Source organism: Prionailurus viverrinus, chromosome D3 (assembly GCF_022837055.1).
Source record: "Prionailurus viverrinus isolate Anna chromosome D3, UM_Priviv_1.0, whole genome shotgun sequence".
Lineage (NCBI taxonomy): Eukaryota > Metazoa > Chordata > Mammalia > Carnivora > Felidae > Prionailurus > Prionailurus viverrinus.
This window is the reverse complement of record NC_062572.1, coordinates 66,407,755-66,430,460: the sequence shown is the minus strand read 5'-3', so window position 1 is coordinate 66,430,460 and position 22,706 is coordinate 66,407,755. Positions and strand designations below refer to the sequence as shown.

At 45.0% G+C, this 22,706-nt stretch overlaps 1 protein-coding gene across 5 annotated transcripts in view; it reads right to left on the bottom strand.

Moving 5' to 3' along the window:
- SETBP1 (SET binding protein 1) overlaps positions 1 to 14,998 on the bottom strand; it is a 376,861-nt gene extending 361,863 nt beyond the window's left edge. For 3 of the 5 annotated variants that reach the window (XM_047827601.1, XM_047827606.1, XM_047827604.1), the window contains exon 1: positions 14,809 to 14,998. The gene's annotated coding sequence lies outside the window, so the exon portion shown is untranslated. Of the gene's footprint in view, positions 1 to 10,269; positions 10,450 to 14,808 lie in introns of all 5 variants that reach the window. The other 2 variants (XM_047827602.1, XM_047827603.1) reach the window with 2 other exon arrangements.
- Positions 14,999 to 22,706: the final 7,708 nt, after the last annotated feature.

Sequence of the window (22,706 nt, the reverse complement as noted above, 5' to 3'; positions counted from 1 at the left end):
TAGGAGCCCTCATAAGTCCTCTTTCAGCCTCAATGTCTCATCAGCAAGATGGAACAAATGCCTTCCTGGTCTACCTTATTAGGTTATGACTATTATCTTTTTTTTTTAATAGAACTACACATGCTCTTTATTAAAAAAAATTAAAAACATGCACCCCATACGGTCTTAAAGGCAAACAATCTACAAATATACAAGAGTCCCCTGCCTCATTCCTGACCTTCCCCCTCTCACAGAATTCTTCTGTGCCCCCCACAAGCCCCACCTCAGCTCTGTGTCCTGCAAATCCCCATAAGTCATTTCTTCCATCTTTACCTGTAAAAGCATAATCCTCAGACCAGAAACATTTCCACCTCAAAACTCTGTAGACTGTCTTCTAACATTTGAAATAACAGAAGAGAAAATGCAGGCCAGCCTGGTTTGTTTCCTTTGTAGGCAACTTGTTTTACGTTGTTAGAGTTGAAGATCTTTCCTCCATTGTATTAGAATTTTATGAATGACAAAATTAGTACAGTGCAGATCCCTCTTCTTTTATTTTTCCTACAACGCGATGAGCATTTTGGATCTATAGAGGCAGGAATATCCCCTGCGATCGTACCTCTTTAACTATTTCTTCTACTCAATGGTTCTGGCTTCTCTCTCAGTTTTTCCTATAATCCTCACTTTAGCATTCCCATCTATGTCCTCCATTTCCCTCATTTTCTCTCTTACTGTTTTTATTTCTTGATTTTGCATTGTGGGAGAGCAAACCCCAAACTACCCTCCATGATACCAACTTAATTCTATTTTCCGTGTTCCCTTTGTCTCTATTGCAGATTTTTAATTCTGCTATTACACAGTTTGGATCCTTGCAGGCTTTCTTTACTTCATGCATCTTCCTTTCAGCTGATTCTGATGTTTTTCATCTCTGCACACTCCCTCCCTGTGACTCTGTGCTCCTATCCCACCGGCAGTCATGCTTCTTCCTGATGCAGATGTCTGGCAGCTTCCTGAAATTCTTATTTTGCAGTTGTAGTAAATAATTTTCATGATACTGTTCCTTTTACCTTATTTGGGTGTTTTTCCCTCTAAGGCCTCCTGTTGGTTCTTGCTCTTTGCTCATGCTGTAAAGGAGAAGAGAGTCATACCAGGTAGTGTTCATCTACAGAAAAAGCACCGGGCAGCTTTTGACTCTACCTTCAGTCCACCTGGAAGGCAATCAAATCCTCGTCTCAGCGCTACTGCTGTTATCAATGATCTCATCATCTAAGTTTCTCTTGAACAGTAATGGCGGTGTGCTGACAGCAGCCTCAAGGGGATCCTGAGAGCCTATCCTGTGTCTCTCTTCCCAACTCCACATTCAATGGGGTCAGGCTGGTAGTTTGAAAATTGGCTATGGTAAGAGTGTTTACACCACCGGAATTAGCAAACTTCACAAATAATGGCTTCAAAACAAATCTGCAGAACAGGGTGTTAAGCATTTACTAGAACACCATTGACAGTAGACATCTACCTACTACTGTTTTGCTGGACGATGAGGGCTTCTTCTGCCAGATTCTTTGAAATTCTGAGGAGCTGAAATCCCCATATGCACTGTGACAAGGGGTCTTTGTGTCCACCTCAGAGCTGAACTTGAGGAGCCATCTCTGCCCAGAAGTCAATGCCCTGCTTCCACCCCTCTCAAACCTCCCTCCTTCAGACTTTTCCATTTGGTTTCTGAAAGCCATAGACTTTGAGGATATGTATATAATGATGGTAGGGAGGAAACTATCTTCAGTTGTCTTATTAAAGTTGCCCATGCAGTAGACCGGATAACTGCCTATTTTTCTAGTTGACAGAAATTAGGAGTTTCTGATCTTAGAAGGCAAAGGGTGTAAAAGGATAGAATGTGATCCCACCTAACTACAGATAGGGAAGCTAATGTATGTTAACCTAGGTTCACTGGCCTAATGCTATAAGAACCCCTACTCAAATTCTTTTAAGAGAATTTAAACCAGTCACGATCTGACTGGTTTTGGAGGTGATTCAGTGTTCATCTTTCTTTATGTCACCTAAGGTATTTAGGTGGGGAGTAAGAAGTGGCCTTTCCCATTTGAAAGACTTGGCATGAACCTAGGGTCCTCCTCCAGCCCCCTTGAATTAATAATGCCTCTTCATTACTCAGGCCCAGGTCTAAAGGCACTTCCCCAAGCTTCACAACCAGATCAGGACTCCCTATTTTGTGCCTTAACAGCACAGAGGTTTTCTTCACTAGCATTTATTATATTTTATAAATGCATGTGCCACTCATGGGTGCAACTCTGCACCCTGCCTCCTCCTGCACTAGACAGTATGCCCCTGAGGGTAAAAGCTAGTCTATTTGGCTCACCATGGAGTCCCCAGAGCCTGGCACAGCTCCTGATCCATGGAGCAATACTCCAAATCATTCACTGAGGAAATGCTGAATAAGAGAATGTGTCAAAGGCCACCAAGCACCATTTGACTCAGGTGCCCATGACTCTGAGTGATCTGCCCCTGAAATCCTTCCTGCTGCAGAAATACCCAGATTAAATGCACCATAAACTCTGATAAATTGATCAAGTGACCCAACCCTTACCCAGCTCTCAATCAGTGAGGGCAACATAACTCTGCTACCATGGCTCTCTCTAACCCTGCAAACACACCAGTGGTCTACAGTGAAAAATGAAGGTCAGACTCAGTGGCTTTTTTATACCACATATCTGGATGGTACCTTCCTATCCACAGATCACCTCCTCCAAGCATTGCTCCTGAGTTCTGCACCCACCAATTTCCCCCAACAGTGTCTGCTGAGCTGTGGCTTCCCCAAAGTCCCCTGATTTGCATTGATTCATGGGATTCCCTACTAATTCCTCCAGCTGACCTTTCTCCTCTCTCCACACTGTAACCTCTAAGTCATTCTTCAGGATTTGCCTCAAGTTTCACATTCTTCATGAAGGCCGGCTGAAACTTCCTTTTCTATTCCTTTCCCCTTGTATTTATACACACACACGCGCGCGCGCGCACGCACACGCACACACACACTTACACTCACAGATGGTCTTGCTCTCACTTCCCTGAGCATTCTGCTACAGAGCATTTGGCAAACTACTGCAATGTTCCATGTACTTATTTCTCTCTCCCACCAGACCAGGAACTCCACAAGGGTTGGAGCTGGGTTTTACATGGATCTCTGACACAGTTCAGAGCACAATGAGCATACACAGTAAGGATCCAACAGCAAGTGTCCAAGCTATGTTTCCGCTTGAAAAGAAGAATGGAAGCAGCACCAATCTGATGTCACATATTTAGATTACTTAGCCTCTCTTTCCCACTTAGTAACTGTTCCTAGAAAATATGTTTACACTGTTCAAGTCTCATTTGGAAATTGGGTTATAATCCTACCTCAAGGGTTGTTTTGAGAAGTAATTGAAGATTAAATAAGATAATTATGAAAGAACATGTTGGGATCACCATAGTGGACACTCAAATATTTTGTTAAATTTGATTTACTTCCATAGCCTGTGTCATTTAAGCTAGTGTTTGGCTAATTGCTGCCTCTCTTCACAGATCCCAAGTAAAGCCTGAGGGGACAGGGGTTGGAGGCCAACCTCCCCAAACTCCCTATACAATAGGAAGCACATACAAATAGTTTAATTTGCACCTGGTAACTTAAGTGTTTGCTGTTGTTTTGACTATTGCTTTTCTTCTTCTTCCCAGTTTGTCTTATGGAGGAAACTGACTTGGTTTAGTCACAAATTACAGGCTCAATTCCCTGCTCTGCCATCTGGTGCTAGGTGGCCTTGGACAAGTTCCTTTTTTTCCCTGGGTCTCCCCATCCCTGTCTTCAGAATGAAGGGGTTCAAAAACGTAAACTGTGGCTCCTTCAGCTCTGACATTCTCAGCTGCTAAGCCTTATCTCCTGAACTTGACAACCAGAGTCCTTCAAAGTCTAGGGTGGTTCTGTCAACTTCCTTCTAGATCCTGCTGGTTCTATGGCTCCATCTGACTGAACCTCATGCAAAACTAAGGATCAGTCCCTGTGTTCAGGGATCTCCATGATAGGGAGAGAAGCAGAATCAAACTTCTGAGGCCTAAGGCTGGCACATTTTCCATTAACCAACAGTTCCAGCTCTAGCTTCAAAAATAGTGCCTCCTTTGGGAACCAATAACACAACACAACAGCATGAGCCTTAGAGCCTCTGGAGAGAGATCTGTATAGCTCTGGCTGGGCCAATCCCCAAGTTCGTAGGGCAAGTTCTACCTCTGGCATATCATCTGTTGCCTGTGTTTCTCCATGCAGTCAAGGAAAGCACACACTCACCGTGAGAGAGGTGGTAAATATAACCAATGATCTCAACAGGTATTATGAGTTTAATCAAGACAGCAGCCCTGCAATACAGAAGACCTATTTTCATTTTACAGATGTAGAAATAATGGCCCAGAGAGGGTAATACTTTGCTCAAGGGCCCATATTACCTACACCAGATCCACAATCAAATCCAGGGTTTATAAGATTCCAAAGCCTGTACTCTTACATTTACATGATAATGACTCTAAAACACAAAGTGATACCCCTAGCTACTTCTACAGATACGAGCTTCAAGACCAGTCTGCCACCTGACTTTTCATTTTATTTCCAAATCCTGAGTATCAGTTTTCTCACCTGCCCTCCAAGTCGTTTCACCAAACTTTACAAAGACAACAGTAAATAGCATATGCAGAATAGCACCTAAAAGGTGAAATACGGCAAAATGTAAGAAGTAACTGTAGTCATAGTATTTCCTGTCCAAATAGAGTAGAGAGAGCCACCTGGCAAAGAAAATGATCCTACGTTTTAACATGCATCTAGTTAGTATATAACGAGTGCTTTAAGTTTTTTATTTAACCCTGAGATGCGCCCATTTTAAAGAAAAGAAAACTGGAGTTGAGAAATTAATTAAAGTCACTGAGATGGTGCTCTTTGACTCCAAATGTCATTTGCTTTCCACTCACTCATCATGCCACCCGTCTTCAAATACCCAGAGTTAGCAGCCACTTAAACTCTGGTCCTCCACCGTGCCATTTGTAAACTGGGGATGAAAATGATAGACTTACGTGAAGGCAATGGAGATAAACTAAACAATCCAGCAAATAATAAACTTGACAGTTTTTCTCTCAAGGGTCTCTAATTCTGACCCCACTACCTGTTCAGTCCTAATTCAAATTCCTCTACTTCTCAACCATCTGATTCCACAATCGCTTTGCTTACTGTCATTTGAACATAAAGTATAATTTGACACCTACATGCTTGTGCTTCTTCCACAAAGGAGATGTTAGGCATACCAGAGCTAAACAAATATTAGCTCCATTCCCTTCCTTTATGATATTTCTCCTTCAGGAATCTTGAACTGCCATTTAATACCGCATTGTTACCAAAACTTGTATGTCTTTCCTCCAATTATACATTAAACTCCTGTTGATAAATGCCAGTACCAGAGCATTTTTATTCTCCAGAGTGGCTGATTCCTATTCTAAATGCTCGTATATAGTTTTATTTTTTGTTCTGAAAATACCTCTTTTGAATACCAGACTGAAGAGTTGGTAACTAACAATACCAATGGTAGATGGGACAGTCAGACAGATGTCAGGGTTCTGTCCTGTGTGTTATGTGTGAAAGTTCTCTGACTGGCACATCCTTCTGCTCCCCACATCTATTCCCCTGGCATTCTGAAAACTCTGGTCATGGTTCCCATCTCAACATGCAGCCTTGGCCTTTTTCTCACAGGACCCCCATTTCATCTGTCTGGCCATCTGACATTCCACAGAACCCTGGTCTCTGAGAAGTGATCTTCCTTCTGCCTCTATATTCTCAAGTTGAGCTTCTTCTCTGCAGATCTGAACCTATGCAAGACTGTCCCATTGTTCAGGACTCAGCCCAAGCCCCACCTAGTCCCTGAAGCTTTCTGGGATCTGTCCAATGCCAGCGGTTCTGGCCTTCCCTGCACTCCCAATACAGTTCAGTTAGCCTTAGATAGCTGCCTTTCATGAGTTCTTATGAAGTCTTCCACCAGACTGAGGGCAGAGACAATGTCCTCTCCATCCCTTGGTGTCCTTGCCTCCCCACCCCCAGCACCCATCAGAGTCTCATCACATTCATATTTAAATGTCAATGAGTGTACAAAGTCGGTTGAATCGGAGAGCTGAAAATGAGTTTGAATGAAAACTATGGACAGCTAGATTGGGTCCAACTTAGAGACCTTGTCCTTCCCACTGAGAAGTCCTCAGACCATCAAGATGCCTCCTATGGGTGATCAGCCCCTCAATATCAGCCAGTTGGACCTTGTCATCAGGGGCACCCTGCTCCTGCCAGTTGCAGTACTTTTTCATGATTAGCATCCATTTGTGTGTGTGTGTGTGTGTGTGTGTGTGTGTGGCAATTCCAAACTTATATTTGAACTTTGTCCCACCTCTGCTCCTGTGCCAAAGCTATTTTATCCACTAAGAATATCCCCTTATTCCAATGCTACTGTCAAACCCAACACCACATCCTTCTCAAAGCCTTCCCCGACTGCTCCTGATCACACAAATAGCATAATTCCATTAGATCATACTCCTACTTTGGCTGCAGACTGAAGCTTTCCTTTTGAGCTATGCATGTCTCTACAGATATACTATCCACTCTCCAAGGGCAAAAGCCATGTCTCATGGACCTTTTCCACTGAAAAGTGTCAGGAACAATGGCTCACACAGCAGCAATGTTGAGATTTTAATAGATATTTGTGGATCAAAAAACTCACTGTAAGTGAGCTCTTGAGAACAAAGTGATGAGCAGAAAGAAGGCCCACATGGCTCTGACATCATATTATTGTTTTTAGCCACCATTATTAACCAAAGTAAGTATTAATTTAATACTTAAAAAAATCAAGGTCTCATAGCTCAAATAACAATAGGTCACAGAAAGAGCCACTAACCACTGCAAGGAACTTGCCATCCAGATTTCATTATTCTGCTACAAACACAACATTGGTGCCCCACAGCTTCTGATGAGCATTCTCAGGCTACTATGTTGGATCCATCAAGTTCAGCATCTCCAGTCTTCCCATCTCTCCAGCTCCAACCCCAATTTCAAACCCAAGCAGTTTTTTCTACTGACAGAATTGCAAATCTTTGGCAGACAGAAGGAAAAATGAAGAAATTGTTCTTCACCAAGTTAGGCTAATAGTGTTGCCTGGTTTTCCCCCTATCCCAAGTAAATCCTAGAATAAAAGTAACTGCCACGTCTTGGTAGCTTATAGAACCTCCCTCTTCCTAAATATCCAACCAGGTGTTCCTTGGTGAGTAGGTAAGAATTCCCACTGAACTTTCAGAGGGCTTCAGATCAAAGCACAATTTTCCTAATCCCACCCCACCCCAAATCACAGAGGCTTCTGGCTTCGGACAAACTGGGGATCGTTCCCTTTGACCTCAAAATGCACAGAAACCAATCATCCGCTGTTATGGAACCCTGGCCAATGCAGGACAGACTCTGCTGTGGGGATGGAGAGGACATCCCAGAAGCACAGGCATAGCCTGTGCCCAGCCTACATGCCCAAAAATAACACCCAGCCCCCCAGATCCATGAGGGCTGTGGAGTAGCCACAGCAGAGATTCCAGATGCTTACTTAGCACAGGAGGCAGTAGCAGAGCCCAGATAGGGAATATTACACTCCAGGTTTTCTAAACTGTCTGCATCAGCTCCCTCTACTCCACTCAGTTATCTCACCAAAGGGGGCCAGTATTCAAAAAAGATGTAGAGAATCAATCTTTTTCTTCCTTCCACATGATTCTTTATCTTATTCTTTATGATATTTCTTCACACTTAGCTCACCATCCATCTCAGCCTCTCCCTGTCCCTGTCCTCCAAGTCTGGCTCTCTGGTTCTAACTGGGGAACTTCTGCTGACCCTATTTCCATTTCTAGAGCTCTTCTACCACAGCAAGCACTTAGCAAAAGGCACAACTCCTCAGTGGGATTGGTTTGGATGGTTGCTGGGCTGCCATTAAATGGGTCTGAGAAGCTCTGAGCTTTAAAAAAAAAAAGCTTCAAAACTCCTAGGACACTTCTAGCTATAGAATCACAAAATTTCAGAATGGTCCCCTGCATCCATAGCAACCAAACTCATTCACTTCGAGGTGCCCCAAGCTAAGAAGGTGTCCCCCATCATACGCTAACGGGTGGCCAGCCCAGCATGCAGTCTGCCTCTCAGGAGCCCTTCCCGGAACTGAGCACATTTCTCTGCTCTGGCTTCCTTTCCAGTGCGGCCAGCCTCACTGTCACCGAGGAGCAGGGAAGCACTGGGATTAAAGTAACAAAGAAGATTGCACGGTTAAGTACCAAAAGAAGTGTGGTGGACAAAAATGCAACCGGAATTTTCAGAGAAAGTCAAGAGCTATGTGTGCTAGTGTGGCAATGAGCCTCTAGTAGGCACTTAATAAATATTTGATGATTGAATGAATGAGTGAATCAGTGACTGTTAGGATGTGCACGTGGTAAAACATCATTATCTCTTAGGCTTCGAGGGAGAAACAGAGTGGGTGACTGCCCCTGAAAGATGGCCAAAAGTATAAAAAGCCATTAACATAAGTGGTTATTATTCACTTTGTTTAAGAGGCCCTCATTGTGTTGCTTGACAGTGCAGAGCTTTGGTATACCTTAAACAACATTTACTTTTAATATCCTATCTTTGCATAAATTCTGTGATTCATGCATGCAACAGAAATCACTCCTAAGTAGGGACAGGGCTTTGTGGGCAAACCTGGCTCCTTTCTTTAAGGATTCACACAGCCTAGGGCGGTAGTGACAACAAACAGCAAAGCAGCATGAGCTGGTTGCCAAGCAAGTGCTTTATACCTGAAGTGCTCTAGAGACCAGGGTGCAGAGCTGAGAGCTGGTCTGATATCCTAAGAGGTAAATGCTCTGACTAAAAGGGACCAATCAAGACACCTTCCAGAGAGGAGGCAGAAACAAAGAGTGAACTCAGGTGCAGAGGTGGACTCCTGTACAGAGGGCCCAAGGTGAGTGAAGAAACCAGTCTGATGGGAGCAGAAGCCAGCAAGTGTTGTGTAAAATGGGGTTCACTGGAGAACACTACCAGGTGCTTAGTGCAGGTTGCTGGACAGGACAAGCGGGGAATCATGAGAGAGAGAAAGAGAAGCAATCTAAAGGAGGCAGGGAGCAAATGGACTGTGAAAAGCTTTCCTGATTCTAGACAACCTACATGGTTCTCTGGGACAGAGGCAATCTTGCTATGAGCTCTTTTCTTGAGAGAGGCTAAACACTGTCCTGAATGTCACTGCTCAGCCACTAGGGCTCCCTATGGAGAACCTCCCCCTCACTCTCTCCAGCTTGCCCTAACTCTCTGTGCACCTCCGTATCTTTTTTCTTTTCTTCTTCTCATTCCTAATGCTAAGAGCATTTCCTGAGTGCCTATACACCTGCGAGTCCAAATTGCATCTTATCTGAGACTTTGAGTCTTAGATATGCATGACATATACAAGGCCTCCAATAATTCAACTGATTTATACACACACACACACACACACACACACACACAATTTTTCTTGTGAGTCAACTCAAGAACAGAAAACAAGTATTCCCTGACTGTCTTAGAACACAAGGGCCCCTGTTGGCATTTCTGGTCACACCAAAGGGTTATTAATCTCTGGGCTATGGTGACAATAATCCCAGGCACCAGTTTCCAGGAGGCAGCATGGAAATCCTCTCAGAGTTCAATTACAGAAATTAGCTGGTATTATTTAATCCTTACAATGCCTGTGAAGTAGGCAAGCTAAGCATCTTTATCCCTATTTTCCTGATTAGGTTACTGAGGCTCAAAGAAGTTAAATAACTTGCCAGGGGCCATTTAACTGGGAAGTAGCAAGGACAGGATCCAAAGCAGATCTTGTCACTTCAGGTGTAATGCTCTTCACACTTTAACACAGCCATCCGGTCACAGGTGGGCCACCACCTTGTGTCATTTCAGCAAGTCACTATGTCAATTGCCTCATCTTCTGAATGGGGATAAACTCCTTATCTGGCCTCCCCCCCTTAGAAGAATCAAGGGGGCTGATGTGATATGAAGCTATCTTGAAAAGAACAAAGACCTATGCATATGAAAGGGAGTACTTTTGATGGGAGAAGTTGGGTAAGGGAAACATTTCTCCAAGCTGGCAAAGTTCTGCACCTGTTATCTGCTTACCATTCATCCTTATCCCTCCCCAACACTTGGAAGGGTAGAAGCCTCAGCTTGCCTGGGGTCAGTTCAGCTGGCTTTACCTACGATTATTTCTCATGGGTCTGCTGATCACAATCCATCATCAGTTCCTGGGAGGGCTGACTGCTTCCTCTCCAGGTGTTCTGTGGACTTCAGGGCTGTTCACACTCTCTGCTTCACCCTGGCATCATTCGCTCTGAACCGGATAGGAAGTCAACTGGGAGTTTCTAAGCCAAAGGCCACTGAAAAAAAAAAGTGTTCCTTCAACTTTGGAGGGTATCCTCTATGGATAAGGAAAAGAAAAAAAAAACACTCTGAAAGGGACTCTGCTCTGACCAGAAACTTTGAAAGATGGTTGGAACTTCCATTTGAGAACTCTAAGGGCCCACTAACTTGCACTCAGCCATCTAAGGTTACCAGTTCCCCCCCAAACTTCATATTGCCCCAACTTGGTATGTCTAAGTGGGCATCAGAATCTAGTTGAAGGCTAAGGGAAAATGGAAATGAAAACCTGCAGCAAAACAAAACTTTAGGTTGGCATCTATCCCCCAAATTCATGAAGTAGTACATTCTGTGGACACCTTGCTATTTCCTTTTCTGCATTTATCAAGTGTTAGGTTGATGAAAGTGACTGAAGCTTGATGAAAATTTGGTGAAATACCAGGGTTGCCTTTAGAAACAGTTCTAGACGAATCTTAAACCTATGTCTACATGTACGACGGTAATCCTGGCCTCAACCATTTTGAGAAGCTCACCAGGTTTCATAATAGACCACAGAACAGGAGTGAAGTTGGATACTTGTTCCCTTCATTGCAAGAACCCAAGGACCAAGCACAGTGGTATGCAGCAAGGATTCTGTGAGGCTTCCTTTTTTCCAGGGAAGGGCTGTCCCACTTCAGGGCAAGAGCAGCCCCCATCCTGCCCCCCACCGGCCCCCCACCCATAGACCTCTCCCACACAGTGGGTCCCTGAATAAACTCAATAACATCATCCCATTTTTTAAGGCACTGCTACTCCTGACAATGCTAATGTGTTAATAATAATTTACCCCATTCTTCTGGCAAGGGCAGAACTGAAGCAACTTGAAATGCCATCAGCAAAAAATTATTTATTTCCCATTCCTGAGCAGAGAGAAAACAAGGTTTCATTGGCTGGGTCTGCCTTCAATAGCTTTCTGGTTTCAATTAAAACTTCAAGTCTCCAAGGGAAAAACTGGCATTCTGGGAGGCTGAGGCCCAGCCAAGTTTCAGTGTCTCTGCAAGAATCAAGAAAGGACATCCCATCCATCTAGCCACTTCTCATCTTCCTCCTTTTGCATATTACAGAGAAGCTTCGAAGCAGAGATTGAAGTACAACTAAAAATAATGACTGGCTTGAGAGAACTCTCCTAGAGGTATATTTTTGTGCCAGAGAAGTATCGATTTGGTCCCTAATGGAATTGAAAGTCAAGATAACAGCAGAAAGGGAATCAGGGATCCAGGGGAAATGCCTACCTATTTATTTCTTCTTCGGCAAACTCCTGCCTCCTGCCTCTCCCACCTACCTTTGTCAACAAAATTCTACAAAGATTCCATGCACTGTTTTCTGTCTCCCAACCCTCACTGAGGTTAGGTGATTTACAAAGTAGCCTGCTGTGAATAATGTGAGTACATGACCAGAAGCCCTGATGGCACCAAAGAGGCTCCTAGGTTCACTCAGGGATACCCCTAGGATTCCCCCGTGTGAAGTCCAGGACTGGGCCTGCCCAGCAGCGCCTTCCTATGTAACATTATGATGTTAACGTACAAAAGATCGGATTACAGCCCTTCACTTGCTTAGCCCATTTATGAACATATAAGGCAGTTGATATTTTCTCCTAAGCCAGAAGTGGCCCTCTCCTACCATACCGCTGCTTCTCAGCCACTCCCCCTTATGTTCACTACAAGCCCTCCCCTCCCCCACCTCCAGTTTGTTTATTCCAGTGACACGTCTATTTTCCCAACTCCGGGAGACGAGTCCGTTTCCCTCCTCTGGCTCCCGATCACATTCCCTCACCACCTCCTCCCCCAGCCCAGCTCAGGTTACTAGAGTGGCTAGCAGCGCCCACAGCCCAGCTTTTGCACCAATTCTACTTCCCAAGACGAGGATTTTTTTTTCTTACTGGGGGAGGGGAGATCTAGTGCAAATCAGCACTTTCAGAGTACCTGGTCTCCCTATCTTCTTAGACCACCTTCCCTAAGTTTACAAATACTCTGTGCTTAACCACACTCCTCGGATCTGTCCTAACGCCCGTCTCTGGTAGGAGGCAATCCCATTAAGCACAGAGGAAAGCAGAACATCCTCAGCTACACTCTGAAGCCTTGGACAACCGTGTCAGGGCAGGAGATCAAGCCTCCCCGCGGGAGTCTTGGGAGTCTGGGATGGTGGAAGCCACAGAAAGGAGAAGAAAGGGGAGGGAATGACCAGGGATTGTAAACTGGCTACATTTTAAAGAGCTGCAAACTTTCTCCTCCCTCACACGCCCCTGGCCAGTTTGGCCCCGCCTCCCCATCCCAGCCAGACAACATCTAACTGGGGTGAGCAAAGGAAACTCTCCCAGAGGGTACAGGTCTGGCCCCAGTGTTGCAGATGTGGCCTGCACAGAACAACACCCTTCCTCTCTACGTCCCTCTTCTCTACTACACTCCTGTCTCCACCTCCCAAGACACACACACGTTTGCAAACGAAGATGAGTTTGAATGGGGGTAAATCAGATTTACCTGAGTGAACTACTAGAGGGTAAGAGGTGGGGCCCCAACAGCAAGATAGTTTTAGTGACAGCTACTTTATAAAACTAGTTTTTTGTATGAATCTACAGGAAAAGAAGAAAAACAGGAAACAGAGTAAAGGAATGAAAAGGAAGAGAACAAAAAAAAATGTTATTGAAAAACAAGTAGTATTAGATTTCCTTAAAGACCACGGACTCCAACCAAACTTTAGGGGGAAAGGTGTGGATAGTGGAGGGTAGGGGGTGAGGGCGTGGAAAGAAAAGTAGCTGTTGTAGAATTCCAGAATAAACTGCCCTTTTGGAAGAGTTTCCGAGGCGATAAAGAGACACACAAATTGGCCTTTTAGTATTAGACGCCAACCATGAGATTATCAGGACAGTTTATTTGAAGCGGAAACGAATCGGAAATCCTTCCCTCAACAGTCCTTTCAGATGGATATGCACACCCTCAGAACCCACACAGACACACAAAAAGAATAAATGCAGCATCAGGGGGCAATAAGAACCCCCTCCCCACAACTCCCCCAGTACCTCTAGCCTCATCTTCTACTTCCAACTGCACAACTTTCCGATCTCCAAAGAAAATATTCCCAGTTGGATCCGATTTCAGAATTGTTGTAAGCGTGTGGGTCAAGGGAGGAGGGGTGTTTGCAGCGTGTAGGGGAGGGGGACTGGAAGACAGCATTTAGGCAGTCACTTATTTTTTTAGAAGCAGCATGCTCTACCGATCAGAAATTGCTATTACCCAGCAAGGCTTCCATCACAAACAGACACCCCAAACAGCATCACCGTTATCACCATCTTGCTAAAGATCTGCCCAGTCCAGTTTACCTGACTTTGTCTCTGTGGAACTTCTCAGACAGTATTTTAGCCAAAGAGATAATGGTTTGAAAGACAAAAACAATAAATCGATACTGAAGGGCTCCCTTTCCGGAGTGATTTCCCACTGGAAACCACCGAACGGGGAAGCCTGCCGTTAATTCTCAAGCCCAGGGCTCCTCTAGAAACACACACAATGCGTGCTTTCAAAAAAAAAAAAAAAAAAAAAAAAAAAAAAAAAAAAAAAAGGCATTCGTCTGCTTTTAAGGGAATTCCTGTCTTTTCAGAGTCCCAAAACCGGAGAGCACGAGACAGAGACTCAGATCCATTGATTAAGATTTTAAGAGAAAGACTAACACACAGCCACAACACAAGCACACACCAACCTTCGCCGGCTGGACCACTTCTTCCCTGTTCTTCTTTCTATTAACGACACGTTAGATTCTGATACATGCCCCCCCCCCCCCCATATCCAACTAGGTTACAATGTAGCTCTCTAGCTCCACTTAACCTGCAAGTTACAAAGAGACCCCCCAAAATAACATATATGTCTACCTATCCTGCTGCCTTCCCACCTCTTTCCCTACCCCCTCCCCCTCTCGAGTCCACTCCACCAACGCCAAACCCGCCAGCCCAGGCAGCCGGCGGCAGGACCGAGGGAGGGTGCAAAAGGCGGGGTGGGGGGGTGGGGGGGAAATCAGATTAGGCGAAACTCAATAAGCGACCAGCCCTCCAGCCCGACGCTTCCACTATCGCCGCCGCCAACGGGCCACTCCAAATGAGCCAGCATCGCTGCCCACCCGCGGGCGGGCCGGAATCGCGCCCATCCTCCGCAGCCTGGCGGGGACCGGCATCCCGCCCCCTCGGCCCCATCTCCCCCTTCCCGCCCGGTGCAAAGTCAAAGCCCCGGCGAGGCGACGTTAACTTTTGCATACAGGGCACACACACCGCCCCCGGCCCCGGGCGTGCGGGGGCCCGGGGCGCCGCGGGAGGCTGGGCGCCGTGCTCCCGGGCCAAGGTCGCCGCGCGTGCTCACCCATGTCCCGGCGGCTCCGGATCCGCTGGCCCCGGTGCTCGCTCAGATCCCGGCTCCCGTCGCTTGCCTGAGCCCCCAAAGGTGCTGCTGCGGCAACTCCATGGCGATGAGCATCTGTCAAACCGCGAGCCGCGGGCGGGCCGCCCTCGCTCGGGGGGCGCCGGGGCCCCCGGGCGCGCGGAGGCGGCGGCGAGCGGCGGGCGCCCCGGCCGGCCCCGCGCTTCCCGCCCGGCGCGGCCGCCTCCGCCGCGCCACCGATTTATGGAGAGAGATATCAAGGGGGAAAATGGCGTCTCCGGAGCCCGAGGAGTCCTGGAGTAATCACATTCACACACACACACGCCCGCACGCACACACACTCGCACACACTCGCACACAGGCGCGCGGCGAGCCCGGCTAATTTTAGCAGGAGCCAAAAAAAAAAAAAAAAATTATATATATATATATATATATATATATATCTCAGTCTCTCCGATCAATGCTATTTTTTCCCCCCCTTTCTTCAAAGGATGGATTGGAGCTTTAAAAAATGTTGCCGGGTTTGGGCTCGCAGGAGGCGGCGCGCGGAGGGCGAGGGCGCTTTTGCTGAGCTGTGCAGTTCGGTCCGCGGCGCCGGGCGGCCCTGCCCGCCCGCTCGTCCGCCCGCGGTCGCTAGTGCTGCCGCCGCCGCCGCCGCCGCCGCTCCATGGCCGCGCCCGCCCCGCGCCCCCGCCGCGTCCCCTCGCCGCCCGCCCGCGTCCCCGGCGAGCGCTGGAGTGGGGTCGGGCCCGTGTGCCTGCCTCCCGCGCCCTCTCCCGAGTCCCGGAGTCCTAGTGAAAGGAAGGGGGAGGGCGCGGGCGGGGGAGGGGGGAGGATCGGAGCGGCAGCGCGGCGAGCCGAGCGGGGACCGCCACCCCGCGATCTGCCTCGGAGGGGGCGCGGGCGCCCACACAGCTCGCCCCACGGACCGGGGGCCGCTTCCCCGGCTCGAGCCGGGGGAGGCGCAGCCACTAACCAGCGAGCGACCTCTCCCTACACCCTCCCTCTCTCGGTGAATTTCGGTGAATTTCGATCAATTGGAGGGAGTGGGATCTTGCTGGGGGAGGAGGAAAACAGTTCGTGGAGGCCGACCGGTGACCCCTCGCCGCCCCTCGCGCCCCTCCCGCTCCCCAGCTCCCTCGCGGCCCAGTGGCTCCTGCGCGCCGGAGACAGACGCGGGGACTGGGCGGCCGCGGGGACCACCGCGGGCTCGGAGCGGGTTCCCGGGCTCAACACTGCCACTATCTGACACAACAGGAGCAGTGTTGGGGGGGAGCAGCGCGACGAGGCGCGAGATGTGATAGGCTCTGGAAACTGGGTGCATTTTTTTTAACCTGGCAATTACATTTCACTTTCAGGGGGTTATTTTTTATTTTATTTTACTTTACTTTACTTTTTAATTTACTTTAATTTTATTTTATTTTATTTTACCTTATTTTATTTTATTTTATTTTATTATTTTACTTTATTATTTTGTTAAGCAACGTATATGCACTCAGTTGCTTATGTGCATATTTTTATTATTCACAAAAATTGGACACTTGATGAAGGGAAAGACACGGAGAGATGGCACATGAACGTTGGCATGCAAGTTCCATCTTTAGGGTGGTGGAAAGAATAAGATGAAATATCTTCAGTTCATACAAAATATGGTGGCATTTTAATCCCTTTGAATGTTTGTATTTGGGCTGCAAAAAAGGGAGCTTTTCCAGCAACTCACTTGCAACTGAGGAATGGAACTCCTCGGGGACATTTGTATTATAGCACAATATAGGACACAGGATTCAAGATTTGAGGAAGGTTATTCTTTTTTTTTTTTTTTAATTTTTTTTTTCAACGTTTATTTATTTTTTGGGGGACAGAGAGAGACAGAGCATGAACGGGGGAGGGGCAGAGAGAGAGGGAGACACAGAATCAGAAACAGGCTCCAGGCTCTGAGCCATCAGCCCAGAGCCTGACGCGGGGCTCGAACTCACGGACCATGAGATCATGACCTGGCTGAAGTCGGACGCTTAACCGACTGCGCCACCCAGGCGCCCCGAGGAAGGTTATTCTTAAAGACCTCTGGGTAGAGTGTACTCAGAACTCAGATTCTGGGAGGACTATGACGACTCCCTTCTATACAGGCGTTTTTGAACATTTGGATTGAGGAATTGACTTGGTAATGACTGGGGATGTCCCCCTACCCTCCACATCAGCCACTGACTACTCTGGTCGACTGCTGGTTTGCATTTTACCACAGAGGATCTTCATTCTCATCACTCTGGTCACAGTACTGCTGCAGTGAAGGGGGACAAGAGAGACTGCGTCTTGGTGGGAGGATGCCCCTAACTCCTCTCCTGGTTCACGTCCCTGGATGAGCTTCAGTCTGGTTCTGAAAAGATAGTTCACCTGCCTCTGACCCAAGTGTCCTTGCTGTCTTCTTTGTTTCAGAGGAAGGTTCTGATTGGCCCCAGACTTGTCCTCTGTTACTCATCACTGCAAGACCTCTGTTGTGACAGCATTTCAATAGGTCTTCAGCTACCCTTTATATCGGAATATTGTTATTGGTGGGCAAGTAATGCTTAATTAGAAAAAAAAATCAGCAGGGCAGAATGAGCTGTTGATAGAAGTAGAGATCAAGGCAGAAAATACAATGTCAAAACAACCGTTCTCTGTAATCAGATGACCTTTGCCCATTTCCTTGTGCACACAGATTTCTGAAATCCTATACCAAAGCCCACAGAGGACTAAGATAGCATGTGGGCCATTTCCAACACTTTCCAAATGGAGAAAATGAGCCCCAGGAATCAGAAGGGTTTGCCCATGAGCATATGGCTGGCTGGTATCCTCGGATCCAGAACTAAAGCTTGTTGCTCAAGTCCCTGCCCTTCTCCAACCCAGGCTTATTTACAGGGTCTTCCTTCCTTTATTGTGTGTGTGTGTTTTTGTTTTTGTTTTGTTTTGTTTTTTGAAGAGCAGCTCAAAGAAGCACATGCCTTATTAAAAATTCACTATAATAGCTGCTAAGTAAGTCTACAGAATTATAGTGCAGGAAAAGTTCACCTGAGAAGTTCTTACCTGGGAATTCACCTGGGAGATCACCTAGTCAAACCTCATTATCTTAAAGCTGAGAAAACAGGGATAGAGATGCAATGGACTGTCTAAGAGTCACTAAGTAAAGGCAAAGCCATGAATAGACTCTCGGTCCCTTGACTTCTTTTCCAATGTTCCTTCCTTGCGTGTAGCTCATCTTTTCAATCCTATGAGGTTACAGGAAGGGGAGGGAAAGGAAACCCTCTTTGTTTTATATATTAATATATAAAATACACATACATATACACATGTATACATGCATGTATATATACACCTACACATAATATATATTACATATATTTGGATATACTTTTAATTTTTAATATATAATAATATTTAGTATATAATAACAAAGTATTGCTAAAAACTAAAGACCCATACCTGAATGATATGTTTATTGATATAAAAGGACCTGTATTCAAATCCTGGCTAAACATCACAGCAATTCCTTCTTTCCCTAGTAGGGCAGTTTTGGTTATCTGAGAACTGGACCCTAAAACACAAAAAAATCGGAAGCTGGTAAAGAAGTCAGTCTGAAAATTACTACTATGTAATTTTAGGAAACCTATTCCCAGGCCCCCAGGATCCTGGAGAAAATAATGGGACACCCTGACAGCTGATGGGCATGCATACAACACATATCTCTTAGTTCTAAACAGTCTCCAACGATAACATCTTTCAGTCGTTCAGCAAATAATTATGTAGCATGGACTATGCAGGACACAATGGTAGTACAACTAGAGATTCCAACTCAGAATTCACAACCTAGTGGGGAAAATTGGTATGCAGACTTCTAACTACATCTAATACAGGGAAATACCTAAAAGGAGACACTTACAAAGTTCATGGAGCACAGATGCAGATACTAGGGTGAGGTCAGAAACCATATCCTCTTTAGAATTACTGCATATTTATTGTCTAATATATATATAATATACAATATATACAAATATTTTATATATATATATATATATATATATATATATATATATATATATATTTCCTTCTCCCCTTTGCACACATACACATTTTTTCAGTAACCTGTTTTTCCAACCTAAGATAAAACTGTTGAGAATTGAGCTGTATCTTGCATGGACAATGTCCACAAGTGTGGACACCAAATAGCTGATATCACCAAATAGCTGACGTTGTTGCTTTGTGCTGTAGACATCCATATACCTGGCCTGTAAATTAGCCGTCATGAAACCCCCATTTCCGTGCTGTAGGCCCCACATCAGAGATACTGCAAAGATATGCAAGATGATCCTACATGACTTGAGAACCAGATAAAGGGCATGTATGCAAGTAAGGTATGGCTCAAAGTACAAGGATAGGTTATGTCATTTTCACCACTCTGAAGCTAATGGTAGAAAGAAGGGTCAAACCCATCCACTCTTCCTTTATAAGAAGTTGAGATCAGAATGTATAATCACATGCTCAGAGCCAGTCACCTCCACTTTTGGGGTTCATATAGAATATTGAGTCTCACCTTTTTTGGAAAATGAGCTAATGTTATCTAACATTGTGCTTCTCAACACTTATTGTGAATCAGAATTACTTAAGAGAATTACTGATGCTTGGGACACGTGTTGATTTAACTGTTCTTGATAATAAATACACCAGATACTTCTAATATTCAACCAACTTCGAGAATCACCAATCCAATTGAAAGGTCATGCCCCAAAATATGATCAGGATAAATAGAAAGCTCCTAACCTCCTAAGTTAGGTACATGAATAGAAGGTGCGCCTAACCAAAGGAGGTGACAGTCACGATGAACTGCAGAGTGATTGGGCCATGTTTGGAGTTTGGGGGCAATTCTGGAAATGTAGAGGTTGGAAGTATGTTTGAGGATCAAGCACAATATATAATTTTCTCCATATTTGATTCCCAGACATAAGAGAGTCCCAGCGGGACAGTGAGAACATATTGGAAGCAATTGAAGTAGAACATGAAAGCTGCCCTTAAATGTAAGGAAGGTTCAGGAAAAATAGGAATTAGTTTGCTTGACTCTGCTCTGGAGGATATAACAGTCCCAATCAGTTCATGTAATGAGGAGGCAGATCTCAAGTCTATATAATGGAAAACTCTGTGATTGGATCTGAGATGAAAACAGATGGTCTTAAATAGTAATGAACTCCCTGTCATGAGAAGTATTCTAGAAGACATTCTGTGCGTTTATTTTTCACTTCCCTCCAGCCACAATCTGTGAACTCTTTGAGGTGAAGGGCTTTGCAATACTCTTCTTTATCTTCACTGTATACATTTGTTCTTGGAGCCCACTGTATGTTTGGTAAGGGTTAGTGGAATGCCAAAAATACTAAACTAAACAATTGATATGACATAGGGCTAATTGGTCAGAATGAACACAGACATGTGACCTTATTTATTCAGGTGGTATCTCTTTAGTTTTTGGATCATATGGAGGTTCAGGAGAAACAGGGTGATAGAGTGAAGGGCATGGGTGAGTTTGGAGCAATAATTAAAAATTCTAATATTTTAATATCATCATGCCGATCTATGCATATTTGAAGAATATCAGTCCTATATCATTCATTCATTCATCCATTCATTCATTCTTGAATCAATCAATCACCCAGTCAATAAAAGCTACAGTTGGGAGATAGAAAATGATAGATTTGGATTCCAGTCCTGCTCTACCATTAACTGGATAGGTGAAATTGAGCACATTATTTCAGCACCCTCTACTTGAATTTCTTCATGCATAAGCTGAGACCTATAATCCTGTCCTAAGGTATCAATCATCATGAGCCTTACAGGAAATATCAGATATGAAGTTACATTGCCAAGTTAGATAATTCTGTTCAAATATTGGCTTTGATTACTCAATACGATGTGGATATTTAAATGACTGTTTCCAGATGCAGCCTAATTCACCCCCTCTGAAGTCCACATCATATCTTTCTCTCTTTAGGAAATGAGAAGTTAATTTCCACTCGTGATTACTCCCAACCCAGCCCCACTTTGGAAAGGGATCTCTCCAGTGGCTTCCCTGATGCTACTCCGGTTGCTAAGCAACAAGGAGCTAAGCAGGAGCAAAATGTAATTGTCCCAGGAAGGGAATTCCAGGTCTGACAACAACTGGATTGTAGCTTAGGAAACTTTGCCTTTCTGGCTTCAATAAATTCAGTAAAAGAAGCATTCTTGGCATGTGGTTCCTTGTGGATGCTCCAAGAGAGCAGTTTTCACTACTTGTAAGGCAACAAGGTAGGGGGAGGGGCATTCTTCTGAGTTTTCATTTTCTGGCTCCTTGGCAGATTTTTTGTCACTGTGACTTCAGAGTGCCCCAAATCTGCAACAAGATTTGGAATGTCCCCAATTCTAGCTAAGCCTTAGGAGCCCAGCTATAAAGACTTTATGTTTATATCAGTGTGCATGACACAGGAGCCAAAAGGAGATCCCAGAGAAATATCATGGGAAGATACTGGTTCTTCATTCCCCTCCCCAAGAATCTACCTCCTTGGGCTATAACAGGTAGAAGTATGCACAGAAATGTGTTATAGAGACATTTTGTTTAAATTGAGGGGAATTTATGGAAAGGTTACAGGGGAACCTCATGGAAAGCAGATATATGAAGTATAGCTAGGCCTCCTGGGAACGGGGAAGTTGCCAGGCAGCTCCTCTCTCTCTCCTTCTCTAGGGTCACATTGACTCTTTCCTGTATCTATCTATTCTGTCCTTACAGGCACACATTTTCTCTGTAAGATGCTTGGCTTTGCTCCTTCACAACTTTGGCATAGATCTGTGTTTGGTTTCTTTTATACTCCACGATAGCACTCAACTGCAAACTTTTGTGTGTGTGTGTGTGTGTGTGTGTGTGTGTGTGTGATTCCATTTTATCATAGAAAAATACCTGATCACCTCCCATGAATCTGAGGTGCATTCCTGGTACCTACAACTGAGGCCAAGGGGCTGGCACACACACGACTCTCCAGCCTTAAGCATTTCTTCAGGAGGACCACAGGAAATGTGGCTACAATGGGGAATGGGCTGGGCTGGCACTCCAGGTGTGTTTAGAATTAAGAGCTAAAACTCCCAGGAAATGTACGTATTTCCAACACTAAGGTCATCTTGTCACATGGGAAGAACTTGAGCTTTGAAGTCAGGAAGGCCTGGGTTTAACTCATCCTGAGAAAAATCTCTCTGAGCTTCAGCTTCTTCATCTGAAAAATAGACCTACTGATAGTAACTTTACCTCTTCAGAGCATTAGTGAAGATTAAGTGCAGTTAAATGAAATAATGTATGATAAGCACCTATATAGCCAAGATTACGTAGATGCTGTAGGAGTACAGGAGATATATGCATACTTATCAGTAAACTTTCATTGAGAACCTACCATATTCAACCTGTACTTAGTATTATGCATATAGAAACCATTAAGAATGTTCTTTACCTTGGCAACTTTCAGACTGGTGAAAGAGATCCATGCAATGTTAGAATCAGGATGGTAATTCTCCTTTTCTTTCCTAGTGGTTGAACCTGAGGAAAAGAGACATTATGAGTTATTCTTTTTTTTAAATTTTTTTAAATTTACATCCAAATTAGTTAGCATATAGTGCAACAATGATTTCAGGAGTAGATTCCTTAGTGCCCCTTACCCATTTAGCCCATCCCCCCTCCCACAACCCCTCCCCTAACCCTCAGTTTGTTCTCCATATTTATGAGACTCTTCTGTTTTGTCCTCCTCCCTGTTTTTTTCTTATTTTTGTTTCCCTTCCCTTATGTTCATCTGTTTTGTCTCTTAAAGTCCTCATATGAGTGAAGTCATATGATTTTTATCTTT